The sequence below is a fragment of the Tachypleus tridentatus genome, chromosome 1 (genome assembly GCF_004210375.1).
Source record: "Tachypleus tridentatus isolate NWPU-2018 chromosome 1, ASM421037v1, whole genome shotgun sequence".
Lineage (NCBI taxonomy): Eukaryota > Metazoa > Arthropoda > Merostomata > Xiphosura > Limulidae > Tachypleus > Tachypleus tridentatus.
This window is the reverse complement of record NC_134825.1, coordinates 68,437,542-68,458,067: the sequence shown is the minus strand read 5'-3', so window position 1 is coordinate 68,458,067 and position 20,526 is coordinate 68,437,542. Positions and strand designations below refer to the sequence as shown.

Here is a 20,526-nt window from a genome sequence, read left to right as displayed (position 1 = left end):
CTTGAAATATCCTTCATGAACTATCCTAGTTTTGTACTTGCAACCACCCTTTTCTCTCTATAAAGAATCTGTCTATTTCAAATATTTAAGAATTTATTTAAAAACCCTTTTTGTGCTTGGCCAGTATCTCCATCTAATTCACTTGTTCAATTCACAATACATAATTTCTTTCTCATCTTTTCAAACTTTGCTTTTCTAAAACTTGGAACCAAAATTTCATTATTCTGTATCTCCAAAAAAATCTAAATGAGCAACGATCACTTGCACCCAGATTTTTCCCAACTTCTACCCTAATAACCACTTCTTTATTAGAAATTAACAATAATTCTAAAATATCAGTTTCTAGTAGGTTTCCTATTCAATTGTTGAAAAAAACCATCCTGAATGGTTTCTAAAAACCCCATATTTTGTCTCCAACATTCCCAGTCTATGAGCTTGAAAATCAAACTTATTTCCTTATAGAATTTCTCATTAATTTCATCTGGTGGTCTGTAACAAGTTGTAACTAAAAGCCTTCTCCCCTTATAACCACTAACAGAAATCCAAACAGAATTTATATCACTGATATTAGCTTTGAAAACCTCAACTTGAATAGGCTGTAACTCACATTTTACATAGTCATTCTTCCCCTACAAATAAATCTATAAGATCATCCCATAAGTAATGTCTGAAAATGTAATACAGAAAGTACATCATCATTTCTGTCTTTGTAGAAGGCTTTAATGACTAAAATATGTAGTAGGGCATGTATAAAAATGTTCAGACAAATAAAAGAAATTAACCCAACTCCACTTTTTCAGGTCATTAATCAAATAAACCCTTATGAAAATGGATGTGTCTGAGGAGCACATCAGGCATATAATGCTTTATGAGTTTTATAAAAGCAACAGTGCAACAGAAACAACACAAAACATTTTAGGTGTTTATGGTGCAGAGTCTCTCAATGAAAGAAACTGTCAAAGGTGGTTTCAGAAGTTCAGATCAGGTGACTACTGCTTAAGTGATGAGCCACATTCAGGTCATCCTGTTGAGTTTAATGACGATTTACTACTGGTTGCACTTGATGAATATTGTGCTGTAACAGTTGAAAAAGTAGCACAGAAGCTTAATTCAACCCACCTCAACAGTTCACCATCATCTTCAACAGCTTGGAAAGGTGTCAAAACTTAGAAAATGGATCCCCATAATTTGACAGAAGCCAACCTTGGAGCAAGAGCAAACATTTACACTTCTCTGCACTCTGGTGAAACTCACCTTTTTTGGACAGGTTAGTGACTGGAAATTAAAATGGATATCTTATAAAAATGTTAAGTGCCACAGACAATGGTTCAGTGCAGGTAAACTGGCTGAAGCACAACTCAAAATGGGCCTCCACCCAAGGAAAGGGAAGGTCTTGTTAAGCATTTGGTGGGATATTGTTGGTGCAATCCACTTTGAGTTCCTAATACTCAATTTAACAAATACAACTTCTATTGTCAACAGTTAGAGCATCTGAATGTTGCACTGAAAGAAAAGAGGCCTGCTCTGATCAATCATAAAGGTGTTGTGTTACACCAGGACAATCCAAGTCCCCATACAGCAAAGATCACATCTGTAAAGACTGAAGTGCTAGACTGGGAAAAACTTTCATGTCTTCCTTATTCTCCAGCCCTTGCTCCATCTGATTATCATCTATTCCAAAGTTTGCAGAACTATCTTGATGGAAAAGAGCTTGGAACACATGAAGATGTCAAAACTACCCTCTCTACATTATTTTCCTCCAAACCCCAAGAATTTTATAGAAGTAGCATTCAGAAGCTTGTGAATTGTTGGCAGGAAGTAATTAATAATAATGGAATATATGTTATTGATTAAATAACATTAAGTATTTGAAATCCTTTCCCCTTTTTCTAAACCTAAAATTGGACATTACTTAAGAGATGACCTTATATAACACTATATCTCAAAGAAATGTGTTTCTTCATAAATGTCTACATTTAGGCTGGTTTCAGTTATTCCAGTCATATTGAAACATTTTCCAACAAATGCTCTAAAATCAGCTAATTTATTTCTCAATCTACTGGTATTACAATAATACCACTTTAACATACTACCTTTAGAAACTACCTTTATACCTTGTTCCCACACTGCTCCCCCTCTCTATATTATATTTTTAATTCATTATTCTGGCCCTCTCCACTGTATAATCCTAGTTTAAAGTTGCTCTCACAGTTGTGTTAATAGCTCTTACAAACATGAAAGCCCCCACAATATTAAAATGTAAGTCATCCATTCCAAAAAACATACTTCTGCCATTGAATTGATCCTACAAATCCAGTACCTAACCTGCTCTTCCTTACATATAAACATAACCCTATTATTCAGTCTTAGTGACCTACTTATAGTTTCATCTCCACAGTTATTTCTTAGCAGTATCCTTGATAGAATTATAGCCATTATTTATTAATGCCTTGTACTTAACAATCAGCTTCTCTGATCTATCCTACTCTGCACTGTAGCCTCTATGTACATTATAAATACCATATCACTACTAGCATCCTTTACTGCATTTCTTGCTCTGTCAGTTACATCCTCCAACTTTGTCCCTGAATAGCACAATATCTCTCTTCCTGTTTAACCCCACAAACTATCTTATTCATGTGCTTTACTGAAAAAAATCTATAACAGTAACATCCTCAGATTTTTCATATCCATCTTTATCTGCCCTTTTTACTCTTTCTCTCCTTAAGTTCTTCGCTTATACAAGACAAAAGCTGATATCTGTTCTTCAGCAGTCTTCTCTTTAAAATTAAATCTATCATCACTAGCCCTATTATTACTATTTACAACCTCCCTAAAGTCATCACCAACCCCTGAATCCCTTACATACTAAAAGCTCAATTTCCCTTTTTAAACCCTAGTCACAGTTTAACCTTCACCTTTTCCATCACCTCTATCAACAGCCTCCAATTTCTCACCCAATCTACAGATTGTACAACTTCAATGTTAACACACTTAAGACAGATATTCAATAAAAAGATATTAATGATTTCTCGACATAATACAATCACAGAAAGGGAGAAAAAATAAAAACTGTAAATTTGGAGTCACAAAGTCTGTCTACTGAAGCACAGTCAATACTGAATTATGAGCTAATAAGAGTCACTGAATAGGTGACCTGTCTAAAATATAACACATCCTCTCACTTTAAAAGTTAATATTTTCTTAAATCAAATATGTATATTTGATAACACTTATAGCTATTATGGTTTCTTCCTTTGTACATCTAAACACTGGGCTCAACTGTCCTCGGCAATATCTATCTTGTTACACCTTCAATCTATTTCAATGCACTCTCTATGTTGGTACTGTATATAAGCACCTCATTCATAAAATGTTATCACATATGAGATAGATTCAATCCTAATCTCTCATGCTGGCTCTTACTGTTTAAAAAGGGTGGGACAGTGTGGAAGGAGATAAGTATTACTGGAAGTATATTTTAGATTTAAGAAAATGTTAACTTCCAAAACATACTTACAAATTCACATTTACAGCTAGAATCCACAACCAGATGGGCAGGGTAAATTTCACTTGATTTTGAAACTATGGGAAGAATGTGAAACAACTGTACTCAACCAAGGCTCAGGATAGGACCACACTGGGTTTGAAAATACAAGGAGACAAATGACCCTCTATCACAAACAATATACTGAACCAATATTAATCAAAAATAAGAGCCACATTCAACCTAATCAGATAGCCAAGCATCAAATCTGAATTGGTATTACAAGCAGGCTCCAACACAGGCTGGTGCTACTCCTACCAACATCTGGGGAAAAAAAAACATCCAAGAACTTGAGCAGGGGGTCTTCCAACTTTGCCCTCATCTCCAAGAATGGAGGAATTGACTCTAGAAGAAAAACTTCTGTCTACTACCACAGCGAGTGAGCATGATAAGAACTATCCAGCTCCGCTAGTAGAATCTGGGGTGTAATGTTCAATGGGGAACCCTGACGAACGGTGCTCTGGATACAGCACAAGAATGTGAACCAAGTTTCCTAATTTTTTAAAAGCAAACTGTTCTCAATTTATTCAATCCAAGGATCCCTTCATGCTCTACTCATGACAGTCCATGAGGGGTAGTCTAGCACAGATAGTAATACCATCCATTCAGCCTCTAGGTGGTCTTATGGAACACCTCATTTCTATAGAGCCTGTAGGCACTGATGTATTCTAGAAAGATAAATGACTGAACATCAGTCTTCTGAGGCCAAAATACCAACAGGAATAAAACTTTGGAAGAGCTACCACAACTCTCTCTCACTACCTCCTCACACCAACCAAACTTTGCCAAATATCTGCAAAAGACAGAAATACTACAAGTAAGGTGGATAACAACAGTGAAAATGTGAACTTAATGACTAATCCTGATTTAAGGACCTACAGTATTTCTGGATCCAAGATTAAGGATACCACACATCTAAAAATTCTCAGTGCCAAGCCCCACAGACCATGCTGGCATACAATATCCACCAATGTCATAACAGCAATCCAACCAAGCAGCAAAACCCTTAAATATAGACAAAATCTATTCTAGGTATCAATGTACCAAGAGGTTAATGTCAGGAATCGAAATTCATGAATAGGGGTGGAACTATAACCCTCTGTAAGAGCCAATTAAACTTTAGACTCCAATGACAACAGGAATGATTGTAGAAGCTGACAACTGAACTAACATGCACCATCAATGAATGCAGCACATTATCAATAAAGTTAGTGATCCTAAGTCTTTCAGTAAAGTAAAGTGTTATAAAACAAAATGATGAATTTTAGGTCTACAAGTCTAAAAGCACTGATTTATTCTAGTTAACTACTAACTCCACCTCAAAACCCTCAAAATCTGAAGAGTAGAGGTATGATTTAACAGTCAGAAAATGCTTTCACCTGGTGAACGTAGTCTAAAAGTTCTAACAACTATGTCAGACAAGGAATAACTGTCCACTCATGTAAATGAGAAGTAAACCTCCCAGCATGAAAAACAATATCTGTGGATGGAGAGAAAACTAATAATTCACTCCCAGACCTTTCAGACACCAACTAAGGTACAAGTACAAAAGCAACCATGGAAACACCCAAAACACCACATTCTCAAAAAACCAACATAAAAAAGCAAATCAAAGGTAGTTTATATCTCAAAATGGTCTCCTTTTTGTTTTTATATTTCATTTAAAAAAGACTGCTGATTACCATCGATTAGAACAACATTTTGTCGGGTGAAGTAGTGTTAGAGCAAAACAACATTAAGCCATCCACCATAGAGAATCAATCCCTGAATCACAGTATTATGAGTCTACAAAATCACCACTGTCCCATATGGGTAATGAAAAGCCAACAGACTAAAAGAAGGTGTAGGAAAAAAGAAAACCTAAAATCTCACCAGAATGTCAATGATTGTCCTCAACTGCAACAAGAACACATTAAAGGAACACCATTGGGCAAAATATACATCTCCATCTCACTATGAATAAGATCACTGACAGTCTCAAGCTATAGTGAATCTTTCTCCATTGTTATGCAACACTAGCTATCAGAGGTGGGAGAGGATAGACACAGCTTGCCCCCCATGCTGGAAATAATAATCCAATAATTCATACTGGCTTTACGATTGGAATAAAGAATTTTTTTTCAATTATTATTATTACTATTATTACAAAACTCATTTAGATAACATGGTTAATGTTTAAATTATCTTTGAATGATCAAAACATTAGCAAACCAATTAGCAATGCTTTGTCAAAAAAACATGATAACATTGCCTAAATGAGGTGCTTATATATAGTGCCAGAATAGAAAACATATGTAGATGAATACCAAATGAGAGGGGTATAAAATAAATATAACAGAGCAGCACTCAGTTTTGGGGGTAGGTCCACATACCAGTCTGCACCATGCCCTCCAGTGTTCAATTCAACCAGGCTGCTAATAGCATGGAAATATGACATACACAATTAGACGTAACTCGTGTGAATGCATCCATTGCCAAAGCCATCTAGGCATTGTATTCTAGAAAGATAAATGACTGAACATCAGTCTTCTATAGTGAAGACTTTGCCAAGTGAGAGGGGTATAAAATACTGGATCAAACAAGAAAATCAAACCAAAGCTTAGATAGACAAAAGAACCTGTGGCAGCTGAGTAATAACTATAAGTGTGAGAGGATGAAAGTACGTTTCCAAGTATATACAATTTTAAAAGTGTAAACAGAACAATCTGGAGCTACCATCTTCACAACTACATATATACATGTATGGTCTGCTAGTCTTTGCCATAATAAAATATATTTGTACATGTATAATTTAAATAATATGTTAAATAACAGCATACATGTATAGAAATAATAGTCATACAGAAACTTGCAGATTCAGGATGATTGAAAGAAAAAAAAATCACCAAAACACTGTTCCCTCATTATGAGAATTTATGCTCAACCTAGTTCTAGGGTCATGTAAAATGTAATGAAGAGAAAGGAGTATGATTTGAATGAGACTGGCTATGGTGAGATACATCCTAGAAGCTTAATGATGAGTTAAAATATTTACTGGTAAGAATCTGAACTTCTTGAATACTGGAAAACTTCTTATGCAGTAATTATGTGTACATGTGAAAACAAAAGCCTGAGGACTGATAAAGAATACCCATTAATTTATGTTGTTACTAAAGGGTAATTTTCTTTTACACATAGTTCAAACCATGATTTCTAAACCATAATGTAGAATTTAATGTATGTGTAATTTATATATGGTTAATAATACTAAGTTATATACTTATTATATTGTGTATAATGACAAATTTTAATACACAAGTTGTAATCACACTGATAATGCAAATATTTAAGATTTTTAATCATGACATGAAATCACTTTGCACTTAAATTAGTAATGAAAGATTATTTTCAGAAACAAGTCTTTTGTAAAAACATTTCATTAAAAAAAACTTATTTTCTGTATACTAAATACTTGTAATCTTTACTAAAGGTCTTACCAAATTTTGTGAAGATACACATAGTGCATCAAAAATTATAGCAGAAATACTTAACATGTACAAATGCATAGACAAACTTTTGTACATTATAGTGAGCTAGTAGCAAAAGGGTTAAATATTTCACTAGATTATTTGACAACTGTCTTGAAAACTGTCATGATATTAAAAATCATGAGGGTTGTTTTTTGTCTTGCAAATTTGTTCATTAAAAGATGACCTTTTCTTTCTTTTTTTGAATGAAGGCACCTCAGTGAATACTATATCCTAGTTTAGAAATCATTTTTCATAATAATTACAAGAAATATCAATAATCAATTTTTTAAGTGTTTGAAATATTATAAAGGTACACTGAAAACTGGCTTACCCACACACTGCAAGTAGGGGTAATAAAACTGGCTTACCCACATACTGCAAGTAAGGGTAATAAAACTGGCTTACCCACACACTGCAAGTAGGGGTAATAAATGCTTAATTCTCTGAATTGATGAGCATAATTATTTGTTCAAAAATATTTGTTGTTTGGTATTCAAATGAACAATTTTAAAAACAAGGTTTCTGAATTACACACATTTTTTTCACATCAAAATACAAGGAAAACCTAACATTAATCATTAGTTTGCAAAAATTTTAGTTATATTTTTTTTATTGCTAAAGAAAGAGGAAACATTTTTCAATATAAAAAAAATCAATAATGTAAACTGTATAAATACAGAATGGGCTTACATGAGAAGACATTATTACAGAGAAGAAAAATAATTCACTTGAGGATTCTCACTGGTCTCTGAGTTTGGTGAATGGAACCCAGGTTGTGATGTATCCCAAAAAGGTTATGTTGAAGAGTAACAGTATTTTTGTTAATTTACAAAATATTTTAGTTAATACTTACTTGGAAAATGTTTACAGTCTAAATTACCTCATTTTTGTACTTATAATACAAAAATAACAATATGCTAGAAAGGGTGACCAAAATGAACACTAGATTAATGCTCAGACAATTCAATTTGCTGGAATTTATCAAAACAGAAACAGAATATAATTAAGATGCTGGGAGATTTATGGAAAACTAATTTACTAAATGATTATTCAATTTCTAATTAATATACTCAGTAATGTTGACTTAAACCTGAGAAGCTATAATATGACACAGTTCAGATTTGTTCTCATTCAGAATTTATTTGTTCAACAGTTTGACCAACTTAGTGGTGCTTGAAAAGTCACAAAATGCTTGCCATAATCTTTCACTTTTTTCAAAAAGTACAAGGTGTAATAGTTTTGTTGCCTAAGATATTATAAAGTTAGATGATCCATAAACTCTGTGATGACCTTTACAATAGGAGCCATTTAGTGTTTGAAAAACCTTTTTTATTCAGATTACCTCAGTACAACAACAGTTGAAAAACCATTGTTACAATGCTTTATTAATTGTTTTTGTGATGGGTTAAATAAATGTATCTGTGTCACCATATTTTGTAATTGAGTTCTTATGTACCAGCATGTACTCCAGTAATTAACTGATTCATATTATGATGGCATGTGAAAAAGTCTGTAGAAAAATTACTTATCTAATTGTGATAATTCTAACAATAATTCATATTATGATGGCATGTGAAAATTTACATATAAAAATGACCTCCTAAACGTTACTACAATTTGGAAAGAAATATTTTCTCCATGTCAACCAAGACTAATTAAACAGTTTTTCTAGAAAATAATAAAACATAATTTTACATTATCTTTTTATAACAAAAACCACATTAACTATTACACATTAACAATTTTTCATAATTATATCAAAACCTAATACTACTTAAATGTAGTTTCCTGTTCATTCTTTGTAAACACTGGTAACTGAAATGCCTTGTTATTTCACAGAATTTTCTCCACATAATTATCACAAATTTGAACAAATGTAAAATACATTGTGTCAATGAACTTAAACAGAAATTATGATCACTGAGTAACTGAATCAACCACATATTTAAGGTGAAAAGGCATTTTGGTTAGAGGTGTTTATAAAGATTTAACAGTGAATTATATTTAAGTATTAGCCTAAACTATAACTATTGATACAAAAATTAATAGCCTTGGCCTGACTGTTAAATAGATATCAATAACTAGTCTAATAATACTTAACTATTTGGTGGCTTATTATAATTTAAATAACTTACAAATTTGAAAAACTAGGAACTTTCCACATAACATACAAACAACAAGAGATTTCTTAATCCTTCACGTACATCCATCATTGAGAAAGGTAAAAATTTAAACCAACTCTTTATTTTTTCTAGAAATGATTGATCCCCTTTATAAAATAACTATAATACTAGCTTCTACTACTGCCAACAACTTGTTCCATATGTCAATCACTGTCTTTTCCAAAATTTAATACTTTTATTATTTACATAATGCAACACAAGTCGGAGACCTCTATCTTATAGATCCTCTCGAGGATCTTGTAAATTTCAGTAAGATTACTTCTTATCCTTATTTTATCATGTAAAAATATGTTAAGAAATCTTATCTCCATAACATAACCCTTTCTTCTATGGAATCATATTGTTAACCCTCCTCTGAACTATCTTCTTTCTTAAATAACATTAAAAGCATACATAATATTCCAAGTATGATTCTTATATAAAGACAGATTTACCTCTTTGTCTTTAAATACATGCTAACATTTTATTGGCTCTACTACTAACAATATACTACTGCATCCAAGGCTTGAGCAATGTATCTACACTATATCAATTTGTTTTTAAGAGATGCTTTACATGAGGTTCCCTTTTATATTGAACATGCAATATCCAAATTATGAAAATCCAAATGCATTACACTGCACTTACTACAGTTGAAGGTCATTTGCTAAATAATATCTACCTTGTGAATTAAATAAAACACTACATTCTTTAATATCTGAACACCCTCAAGTCAGCTAAAAGTACAAGAATATAAAATCATTATTAAACTTCACTAATTTGTTAATTATGCCTCTATCAGTATCATTAATGTAAACAAGAAATTGCAGAGATCCAAGCACTGACCCTTAATATTAAAGGTTTAATTTGATTTGGTTTGTTTTGAAATTCATGCAAAGCCACATGAGGGCTATCTGCATTAGCTATCCTGAATTTAGCAGTGAAAATCTAGAAGGAAGACAGTTAGTCATCACCATCAACTGCCAACCCTTGGGCTACTTTTTTTTTTTTTTTTTACCAACGAATTACAAGACTTACCTTTACAATATAATACTCTCACTGCTGAAAGGGCAGGGATTTGAACCCACAACCTCCAGATTCAAGTCAAATGCCCTAACCAATCAGCCATGCCAGGCCTGGATACAATTTGATTGGACTCCATTAACCCTGTGTGCACAGGTAGGGGTGAAAGTGTTCTTGCCTCATTCATGTACAGAGCACCATTCAATGTGACATTATGAATTTCATGTTGGAGTTAAACTTTTCATGTTACCCTGTATTGCTGATTGCTCAACAGTCTGTGCTAGAGCAGAGTAAATACCAAATACAATGTACATGGATGCAGAAAAAAACAAAAAAGAACTGATATGCAATTAAAAGTATTTGTAAGTTATGCAAATCCAATCTACAAACTTTAGACCAACCCCACACACCGATCAAGTTAAAAACAACCTTTCAACCAACAGAAAGATGACAATTTAGATAATTTTATTGACATCCAACAGCCAAACTTCCCAGGTAAAATTACAAATTTATATTTTCCAGAAACACCTAAAAACAACATCTTAAACGATTTTTTCAAAGAATTTTCTCACAAAACCATCAACATAATTTCACAAAACAGAAAACTAAAAAACAACCTTACAAAAAGAGACATTAATTCCATTAAAAACCTAAAACAAGACAAAAACATAAAAATTCTAAAAGCAGATAGAGGTAATGCTATAGTCATAATGAACACGAATGAATACATCCAAAAAATGAATAACATCCTATCAGACACGAACAAATTTAACCAATACACACAAATCCAACAAAGACACACGAGACGCAACTGAACAAATTGCTACTACAAATGAAAAAAGCCAACACAATTTCACAAACACTTTATTCCTACCTACGTAAAACCGACTCCTGCACACCACAAATATACGGCATCCCCAAACCTCATAAACCAGATTGTCCATTACGACCAATAATGTCCACATATGAATCGTTTAACCTTTCATTTTCTTCTATTTGGCCACTCTACAATCCAATTAACTAGTGCTTCCTTAATCCTTCCAATATGGTTTTCTTAGGTAACCAAAAGCTTCTGGTAAATTTAAATATGCAATGTGCTTACTTTACCTTTTTTCCAGATAGCAATTAAATCTTTAACAAAGATAAGAGATTCAAGATTCTAAAGAAGAAATTTTCATCACAAACTTAAAATTAAACATAAACTGTTTCTGTGTCTGTGTATTAGTACTCAAAGGTCAAGTAAAATAAAATTAAACGGAATGACTGCATTAAATACAGCAAATACAAACCTTGTCTAATAGGGTACATTTTATAATCAACATTATGACTTATACCCTGGGAATCCTTTTGATTTGTGCTACATTTTTTATTTTAGTTTAGACCTGTTTTTGTATAAATGTGAAAACTAATATCAATAAACAACTGCTACAGTTAATACAATGCAAACCATACAATGCCATAATTTTGAAATGATGTTCTTTTTAAGGGTAATTAACTCATGGAATTAATTGCTGTTAACAATAATGGAGGTCAGCACCTTAAAAACAATTTTTTATCAGCAAAATATACAATTTCCTTAAAAGTAAAGGATAAGTTGTAGTTTATTCTTTTCCCAAGGACAAGTGTGCAAGGCCAACCTTGTAGGACCAAACATTCCCTTTTAATCTGTATGTAGTTGATAATTAAGAAAAGTCTCTTTTCAGATATATAAAATATTTAACTGATACACTACAAATCAGTATGAAACTATAATACAGTAATACAATAATACAGTGAGTATTACTGTTTTATTGTTGCAGCCACCTAGAGGTGGTAATAATAACAGAAAAATTACACAAACAGGTACAAAAACTTGTACATATTGATAGATATAGATATACAAAGCAAAAAAAAGGACAAACAGAATAGTAAAGTTTTATAGCAAGTATCATACAATAATGGAAAGCCTATAACTTACAAGGGGGAATCATTGATTATAAAGTATTATTAATAGCACCATAAATATTAACTCAGTTGGTTCACATGGTTTCAATAACTAGCTTATGTTTGGCTATTATTGACACTGTTTTCCAAGATACTTTGACTTTATTTTGTGTGTGTTGTTTTTTTTCCAATTGACTTTTACTGTCTGTTTTTGCACAGAATAGGTTCTGTTGTAACAAATAGCAATTAACATTTAATTTACTTATCATTTTGTTCAACTAAAAATTGTCTCCCACGTTTTTACTTTAATGCATAATATTAATAACAATTAGATTCTCCGTTTCTTTACTTCTAGCACTATTACCATTAGTAACAGTACAACCTCCGAAACCACGCAGTACTAGTAAATAGTACAAAGTAATTCTAGTCTAGTTTACTAGGCTTAGAATAATTCACAATTAACTTCAACTTATAAATTACGAAATAGGGTTAATATATTACTCAATAGGTAGTAATAACTTCTAAGTTATATATACTTGCGGTAAACTGATGCAGAACTTTAACCTTCAACAACAGTACATAATCAACGCGTGAAGTATCGAAACAAATCGTGAAAAATCACATCTATAGTTTCACGTCGTACTTTAACAATGCGTTATAGCTACGTGACTCAAAATTCGTGCCTCGAAATCGAATAGTTCCTAGTTTTCTGCTAAGTCTGACTTACTTAGCTAATTATGCTTAATAAAAAACAAATAAAATATTTCTAATTAACTCGCAACGATAAAGCATGCCTAATAAAAGTTACCCTACCGAAATTATTTACCTTGTTCGTTGTCGTTTAAGTTTTCTTCGTTAAGACTGGTATTTGTATTTGTCTAGTTCGATACAAAGTTAATACATCTTGCCTGTGTCCTACATACTTGCACCAGCTACTGCAGCGCATGCGTTCCTAGAGTTCACTGTCTAGTTCAGAACTTGTTTACAGCTGATATATAATTTTTTTCTTTTTCAAATCTACAGCCCGTTGAAGGTTTCGATACCTGCGATGGGCAAAGCAAAGATAGTCCCTTAAGTAGCTTTGCACTTAACAAGAAACAATAAAATATATAATAGCTGAAACAAAGCCAATATTAAAGTGAAAGAAAATCGACCTTTGTGAGATTTTTTAAAAAGTAGCCAAAAAATAAATAAAGTTACGGTTTAAACACCGAAAACTATCGAAGTGTTAAAACCATACAGGCTTATACTTCATGTTATAAGACTCTCCCAAATACACACACACACACATATATGTATATATATACCCAAAAATGTTTATACCCAGGTTATAATGGTTTTAAGAGGTCCTGCTTCTACCACTAAGTAAACAACCAACCTAGTAACAGCGCCACTTATTATTGTTACAAGTAGGTAAAGTTCATTGGTCCAAAAGGTCAGGACTTTGACTTTCTGTGGATTCGTGAAGTATGAAGTTTCAGATTATAATGATTTAATGAAAATGAACGGTATCCACTGTGTGCAATAGTAACATTTTTTTATAAGAGTATCAGCGAACTTCTGAACTTATGGCCCATATTTACAAAGGCGTTATGATACAAATTTAATGATTGAACTATTGTTTTTCATTTCTTCTTTTTAATGATCATTGCCACTATAATGCAAATTTAATGTCTTTAACCAAGTTATGAATGGTAATTAAAGACGTACTTCCTTACATCATCTATTGTAAATCAATGTCAAATTTGGGGTCTACTTTTGGGGAATTCCCGTAAAAGTGTTTTCAGAAATATTAGGTTGAAGAATAATTCGTGAGTGTTTTTAAATACTTTCATTCAAGCATTACATGCAAGACTATACAATACTTCAATGCAAGAACACATTACACCCAAAACATTTATTATAATACTTTATTTCATGTAATACCTAGGTATATAGTATGCATTGTTTTAAACGAAATTACAAAAAATTAAATGCGAAAAGCAGATGGTGTCGAAAATGCTCGATTTTGTCCACTTGACATTCCATTTAATGAGCTGAAAATGAAAGCAAAAATTAAAGACATATGAAAATCAAACACACCATCTATTAGAGCAAAAAATTATCTACCAAATGACATGAAATAATTTGCGAAAGCGTTTCATTTATGGATATATTTTTTTAACTTGAAAAAACGCTCACGAATTATTCCTCAACCCAATACATTGATTCCCTAATGGGTTGGGTGAAAGGTTTTGCCTTTGTGCAAATCTCAGGGTCGAAACGATTCGTTTGGTAGCACTTAGAAGTTTATGAGTCGATCAGTTTAGAATAAGGGATTTTCGGGAAATCCTCGGGTTCCCCAAGAGATAGGGTGAAAAATGTTATCATTGTGCAAAGCTCGGGACCGAGACGATTCTTTTAGTACCACTTAGAAGTCAGGGAGTTTAGCGGTTTAAGACAAGTTGTGCACACACAACCACTAAATCTAATAATATTAATTATTTTGTTATATAATATACATTTGTCATTTATTATTTGTAGTTGTGTATTACCTATTTGAATGATAACTGTTAAGTTGTAATATTTTAGTGAGTTTATTATAACTACAGATTTGTTTTTGTGTGTGTAGCATTTAAACTACTACTATATTTACCTTTGTAGTGTTTAGAATATGATGCATTTTTATTTATAAAAAACTTTCAAAATATTTGTGCAAATGCTCTGCAATTAATTAAGGCTTTTGTGAATAGGATGAGAATAACAGCAAGCTTACGCTGATTTCTTAGATGAAGGTTACACATCACATCACAAGAGATCATACCTGTACAATCTTCCAACATAGTATGTTTTCTATCTTCTTTTATCAAAATAGAATATAAAGAACAAAACAAATACATTAATATATTCTGATCATGCTGCAGTTTTCGCCTAAGTATGTGGTCTAGAAAACCGTTGAATAGTTTTCATCATAGCTACCTTTATTTCTGTGTTATTCTTTAGCTGATATTATCTACTTTGCCTACAGAAAATTTGCTGCAAGTTTGCACATTATGAAGAAACTTGTCAGCTCACGGAAATTGCCTTCACTGTAGATAATATTTAGAGGTTACAGCCTTAAACGTTTCTGCTAGTAAAGAGCGTTTATTTTCCATCAGTTGCACTTGTTCAAAACAGTCATTAAGGCAACAAAAATATTTCTCGGCAGAGAGAAGCTGTTAGCTAATTCAACAATTATAAATATAAGCAAGTGCACTCACTGTGCTTTTGTTTGCAAGATGATAAAGACTGTGTTTCAATAAATAATACTCGGCTGTTCCAAGCACCATTCTAATAACCCTTCTCTTAACCTCTCCAACAATTTAAAGTTTCTTCTAGTGTAAGGAGCTAAGACTGAACACAAAACTTTAAATGTGGCCTAACCAGTGAACTATACAATAAAATTATAACCTTTTTAGATTTATATTCAATATTTCTGTAGATACAACCTAAAATCCCATTTTCCTTACCACTAGCAAAAACACACTGATTAGATGGCTTAAGAGACTGATCGACAAGTACACCAAGATCCCTTTCCTTTATAATGTTGTTAATATCATTCCCATCCAAATTAAACTTATAATTCAAATTACAATACCACTTGCATCATATTACATTAATTATAATTAAAACTCATCTGACATTTATTTGGCTAACTCACTAAATGAACTAGATCCTTCTGTAAAGCAGCAGCGGTATCCTCACAACTAGTAGCACCAAAAATATTAACATTATAAGCAAATTTAAGTAACTTATTGATCCTTTCTTCATCAAGTTTCGAATTTTTAGTTATGTGCATATTTGCCCTTACTTGATTTCTTTTGTTTTAAATAAACGTAAATAAATGCTTTTGCTTTAAAACTGCATATTCTGAAAGAAGTACGCTCAACCAAAATGGAAAGTTTACAGCAGTAAAAAATAATTTTATGAGGGAGTTGTTGAATCAAGAAGAAATTCTCTCTTTGACAAATAACTTTTGTTAATGAAAAGAAGGTTTCTGATGTTGGTCAACCTGCATTTTAAGACTCAGATGAACAAATTATCAGCCAGTGTTTGGTGAACCATTATCAGTAGACCATACCTCCCTCAGAGATAGTGCAAGATTAAGGTTTAATGGGGTCCTAGGCCTCAATTACTACTTGAGAATAACAATTATGACAATTATAGGAATAATAACTCCCTTTTGCCTCTATCTTCCCATTTTTACGAACCACGATTGTTCTACATGGGTGGTCGGCAGGGGCCTTGTATGGTCGGGGCCTAGTTGCCCTATGCATTAATTCAGTACTGCCCTAAGGGTCAACCTCGACACATGAAAAGCAAGGAAGGTCGAGGATTACTAGGGTAGAACAGCACCTAGCACGTAAATACAAGACTCCAAGGTCACTACTAGCCAGACTACTGCAGCTACAGATCTGATGAAGACCACCAAAACAAGTTGAGAAGGACTGGAAGTTCTAGTGTTGAATGAACTCCTTACTAGACACAACTTGTTTCTTAGCTGGTAAGATAGTGGGTGTCAATAAAGACTGAAAATCATGGGTTAATGAGCCTCTCTGAGCTGAAATGTATTCTGCAATGGTGACCATAGCTCAATTTGGGGTTGCACAGAGCTGTATGATGAGTTGTCATAACAAACTCATTACCCTGCTGTTCTTCAAATTTTGTAGTATATACTGAAGGGATTTACACATCTTGATAAAACACTTAGAATGTATCAAACAGTTATATCTGGTGAAGTGTCAAAGGTAAAATGTTAGTTAAAATAAAAAAAAATGTTATTTTATATATATACCTGGAGTGTAAAGGTCGTTTTTTAAAAAATCATTATCCTGCTATCCTGAAGCGGAAAAAAAACAATTCCTCGTCCTGATATCATAGTTCTTGAACACGTTTATTACCGTAAATCTGTAATGTTGATGGCATCTCAGGGAGAGGCTTTGGTCAGCATCACATGTCCCTATGATTGATTCAAAGCAGATATGAATCCTAATGCTTAAAAGAGTGGTAAAAGAAGACCTGGACTATTTCTTGATGCACTTCAGGCAAGTAATTTCTTGCAATAGTTAGTCTCAGAAACAAGTAGTCCATATATTTCATTCTGAATCTGGATACTATTAAGCACCTGAACAAGGAGCAACAGCCTTATCCAAGTCACACTACCAACTTGACACTATGAAGAATCATACAATTCACCAGACTGAGTTCAAAATCTCAAGATAGTACGGCACTGAGGATCTGGCTGCTTCCACAGACAATCTGTACCAATTGTATGTACAATACAATGTCAACAGCAGATCAAGAGGACGTCTTTGTGGACACATTCTTGGATGGACTTCTCACAGAGACCAGAGGATATCACCTGGGTGCAAGGGACATCCTCATCTAAAGAGAAACACCCTCCATTGTAAGTTGGAATGAAGTAATAACTTTGACCCATTATCAGAAAGAAATAGTCATACAGTGACAGCTGTAATGGATACACCTAAGAAGGATTGACCTATTCAGGTACGTCTATCACGTCAAGTTATAACCATATTGAGCGCTAATCAGCTACGTATACATCCCATTAATGAGAATTGTACAAATAATATATTCCAACACAGTAAAAGCAACTCAATGGGTTGTTTGTTGAATATTTGGTATATTTCTTGGACCCGATAACTAATTGTGTTAAACATTTATTTGGTACAACGTGGATACAGGTGACAAACTTCTGATAAGGTAACTGCTATGATGGTTTGCCTATAGAAGTAAGGCATTAAGAGATGTAAAAGTACAAAGTCATGCAAGTTTTGAAGAGTGCTTGGTTGTCCCCAGTTGTGACTTTTAAGAAGAATTAAGATATGCTAATGTTATGGGTTGACTTTAGATTGGTTAACACAGCAACTCTCATTGATGCTTTCCTTTACCAGGAAAATATGAGTGTCTGGATGCATTGGAAAGTTCCTATTGGCTTAGCACTCTACATCTACATGCATGTAATGGCATTTCAAGGTTATTGATTAAAACAGACCCCAAACTGCTTTTATCATGAGAGATAGCTTGTAGTGATCCATATTATTTAAATATTTTCTCTTTTACATAGCATTTTGTTCAGAAAATTATTAACTAGCTTTCATTCTAAATGTTTCTGTTTCTTTGTTGTTTTCTAGAGATAATGCCTGCTTAGCTCAAGATATTTTTTGGTGTAATGATGCATGTTATGCAAGAACATAGACAATAACTGCGTCCTCCAATGGTAGGACAGATGATATTTCGAGGTAACAACTACCCATATGATGAAAAATTGCAAGTCATTTTGGTAGTGCTAATCACTTTTCATAAATCCGACATTTTTAATTAAGTAAGAAACTTTAAACAGTACTATATAGGAATTGAAATGATTAATTTAGAGGAAGACATCTTGAAGGAAGACAAAATCAGTCGATCAGTGAAAGGTAACTTTCCAGTATGTCATGCAAATACACGCGCTGTGTTTTGTGTCTTTAACTTAATAAAGATGAATAAGCTTTGAACATGACAACCTTACACAGAGCTTTTTGAAAGTGAAAAGTAACACAAAAACTTGGCACAGAAAAATTATCTGTGTAGCTTGTGCTCAAGTAAAACAATAACAATGATGAAAACTATGCTGCAGGACTAATGTCAAGATTTATGGTCGTCAGATAGAACATATTCATATGTGGTAGTATGATGTGTAATAACGTGGTAAGGTTCCAAAATCTGTTTAATATAATGTTTTATTAGAGCCTGTTGTAGTATTGGATTTAGTATTATGATAGTGAGTTTGTTACTTAGTTTGTATATTACTTCATATTTATAAATATTGAGTTTGTGTTTCAACAAAGTAGTAGAAATACGAGGGAGTGTTTTACGTACGTATGAGTGAGAATAAGCAAGTACATGATATTTTGTTTTAGCATCTACTAACCCTACGTGTAATGTGGAGACGTTTTACATTTGTAAGAGTGGTCTAGTATTTCTGAGTAATGTGTGAGCCTTTTAATTAATAATTTGTTGGTTTTTTTTAGAATCCTGATGTTCAAATTTTTATTATTTAGTGCAGAATAAAATATTTTGGTGCGACCGGGATTCGAACCCGCGACCCTTGGATTACGAATCGAACGCCTTAACACACTTAGCCATGCAGGGCTTTTCATGGCCTTTATTTGATGTTTTCATTCTGACACTTTGACGCACGTCATTTAAGTCACACTTTCTTATAGGCGTTATGTATTCGATCGATAAATCCTGGTTTGTTTAAACATCTTTCAGCCGTGGGGGCATTATAATATGACAGTTAATCTCACTATTCGTTGGTAAAAGAGTAGCCCACGAGTTGGCAGCGGGTGGTGATAACTAGCTGCCTTCCGTCTAGTCTTACACTAGTAAATTAGGGACGGCTAGCAAAGATAGCCCTCGAGTAGCTTTGTGCGAAATTAAAAAACAACAACAAAAAACATTGTACACAGTCGGACAAACAAACTCTCGTGGACGTAATTCTATTTCATAAACCTACACCTAAAGTTATAAAAAATGAAGTAATGTTTTTTATAATAGGGTACAGAGTATGAAACAGTTATGAGCGTTGAGTATATGACATAGTTTTGTGAAATGAAACAAAACAACTCACAAATTAATAATAAAACCAGTAGTTGATGAAAAAGTAGTCAAAAAGTGTTTATAGGACATTATCAAACATATCAAATATAAATTATTGCCAAGTAAAATTGTAATTGAAGTTGAATATGCAGAAACGTCAGAAAGCGTGTTCATAGGGTGAAAAGCATACAGCTTTCAGCGACCTGCGCACGCATATTTTTAAACCTAAATAAAAGTTAAAATGTATTTAGTGTAATGTTCTTTTTCTAGTGAATTATTTGCAAGCTGAGTGTTTGTCTGAAATGCTTCGCAAATAAAAAACTAAAGTTGAAATCGAAACCAGTCGTCACGAGATAACAACGAAATTGTGTCATCATTATGATGAAGAGAAACTCACTTGAAGTAAAAGTAAAATTTAAAGACGGCTGGTATGGGTATTAACATATTAATTAAAATAAAATTTTAATACCAATACCAGCCGTCCTTAAAAGTTTGCCATCATGTTCCATACTTGTTGCATTAAAAAGTCTGACAAAGCAAAAAAAAGTAAGGTTATTCTGAATGGAAAAGCCATTCAAAAGCCGAAATCTAAGCTTTTCGAACAAAGGCCTTTCTAACTATATAAGATTTGTAATATTTGATCTGTATTTAATATATGATTTATATAGAAGCCTATTGTTGCCTTTTACACTCCTCTAATTCTTTTTTTCTCTACTTTTCTGCCCCCGAAAGAGACATT

The 20,526-nt window shown here is 32.9% G+C and overlaps 1 protein-coding gene across 4 annotated transcripts in view; it reads right to left on the bottom strand.

Moving 5' to 3' along the window:
* Positions 1 to 13,151, bottom strand: part of LOC143251214 (5'-AMP-activated protein kinase subunit beta-1-like) — a 30,069-nt gene extending 16,918 nt beyond the window's left edge. Inside the window, exons 1-2 of one of the 4 annotated variants that reach the window (XM_076502681.1) lie at positions 12,991 to 13,098; positions 7,747 to 7,804 (exon numbers count right to left, since the gene is read on the bottom strand). The gene's annotated coding sequence lies outside the window, so the exon portion shown is untranslated. Of the gene's footprint in view, positions 1 to 7,746; positions 7,805 to 12,700; positions 12,850 to 12,977 lie in introns of those variants that run through there. The other 3 variants (XM_076502661.1, XM_076502668.1, XM_076502676.1) reach the window with 3 other exon arrangements.
* Positions 13,152 to 20,526: the final 7,375 nt, after the last annotated feature.